Source organism: Crocuta crocuta, unplaced genomic scaffold (genome assembly GCF_008692635.1).
Source record: "Crocuta crocuta isolate KB4526 unplaced genomic scaffold, BGI_CrCroc_1.0 C29165043, whole genome shotgun sequence".
Lineage (NCBI taxonomy): Eukaryota > Metazoa > Chordata > Mammalia > Carnivora > Hyaenidae > Crocuta > Crocuta crocuta.
The window spans coordinates 640-2,205 of NW_027551060.1; the positions used below are offsets into that span (position 1 = coordinate 640).

At 65.3% G+C, this 1,566-nt stretch overlaps 1 long non-coding RNA gene across 1 annotated transcript; it reads right to left on the reverse strand.

Annotated features, from left to right (window-relative positions):
- Positions 1 to 750: 750 nt before the first annotated feature.
- On the reverse strand, positions 751 to 1,522 carry LOC144219133 (uncharacterized). Its single transcript, XR_013331316.1, has 2 exons — positions 1,329 to 1,522; positions 751 to 1,068 (listed from the first exon to the last, which is right to left on the reverse strand). It is a non-coding gene; the product is annotated as an uncharacterized LOC144219133 (long non-coding RNA).
- Between the last annotated feature and the right edge of the window lie 44 nt (positions 1,523 to 1,566).

Sequence of the window (1,566 nt, forward strand, 5' to 3'; positions counted from 1 at the left end):
CCTTGCATCAGAGAGCAGCAGCAAAGGGCCTGGGGCAGATACAAGCACATCTGTCCTCTGTGCTCACCAGAGGGCAGCATGGAGCTGCGTGGAGCCCAGTGCTCACGCCACACCTTGGACCCCACTCCGGGTGGCTGGGCACCCTCTAGGTGATTCCTTCCCATGCGAGGGGCGTGTCTGCCCCTACCAGCCGGGAACGCCTCCCCCCTCCAGGTCTCTGTTCCTGGCAAAGATGAGGACACTCTGAGCCCAGCCTCCGTGAGCACGATGCAGGAGGCCTCTGGACACTGGCCGCGGAGCTGCTGACCCTGCTACAGACGCCCAGCATGGATGTGTCTGAGGCCCGTCACAGCGATGCGAACACAGCCCTGCACACACTCTGCCACCTGGTGGAGGAGGTGAGCTTCCCGTCAGGGTGAAGGGACGGCGACCCGGTGGATGCCAGCCAGGCTGCAGACTCAGAGCCTGGGATGAGGGCCCACCCTCTGCTTCCATGATGGGAGGAGACCCGAGTCCCCGGGGTGGGCCGAGGCGCTCACCATCAGCCGCTTGGGGCAGTGCCAGACCCTTTCTTTGAGCCGGGCTGAGCCTGTGAGGACCAGGAGCAGACCCCACTGCCCCCTCCCCGAGGCCTCCAGACCCCCTAGAACCCTGAGCCCGTGTCCTCCCAGGGTGTCTCTGAAGCCGGCGGGGAGGGGCAGGCCCTGGGGGCCCCAGCACGGCCCCCACCTGGCTGCACAGGCACCAGTCTCTCAGGGTACGAAAGATAGTTTATTGAATCTATATTTTTCCATTAAAACCTTCAAACATAAAAGCTCTGTAACAAACGCCACAACTTCGTGTCATCTGTCATATAAATAAAATATACACTAAGATGTACACTTTCCACAGTGGGGATGCGGCCCCGCAGGCCGGCCTGGCGGGAGGTGGCCTCCCCCGCCGCCCCGTCCCTCCAGCGTGCCCTAGGGAGGGGGTGTGCGGAAGCGGATCTTCTTGGCGGTCTCCACGTCAGATTTGGCGACCAGAAAGCGCATCTTCTTCCCACCGTGCCGGATCAGGTCCACAGCCCTGGAAGCGGGGGAGGGGAGACGCCTGGAGTGGTCGATTCACCACGGGCCCGGCCTTGGGGCGGCAGGGCTCCTGGGGGTGCCTGGGATGAGGACCCCCCCACCCTGCAACCCTGAGTGCCCAAGGGGCTCTGGTGGGGCTAAGGGGTCGTCGGAGGTCAGAGAGCGGGTTGGTGACCAAGCCTCCACTCGCTTGTCTGTAAAATGGGGGCCGGGGCTGCCCTGACGCCTGTGCCTGCCTGGGCGCGAGGGTGGGGATACCTCAGGTAGCTGACGCCCGTCAGGCTGCTGCCGTTCACCTCGAGGATGCGGTCTCCCAGGGACAGCCGGCCGTCCGCCGCCGCGGGGCTGCCTGGGAGCAGCGTCTGGATGTAGAGCCCGGGGGCGCCCAGCGGCGTGTGCTGGGGGTGGGGGGAAGCAGCAGCCTCAGGGCGGGGCAGGCCCCGGAGGGCTCACTCGTGTGTGGTCTCCTGCGTGTCCGTAAGGGCAGCACTGGACC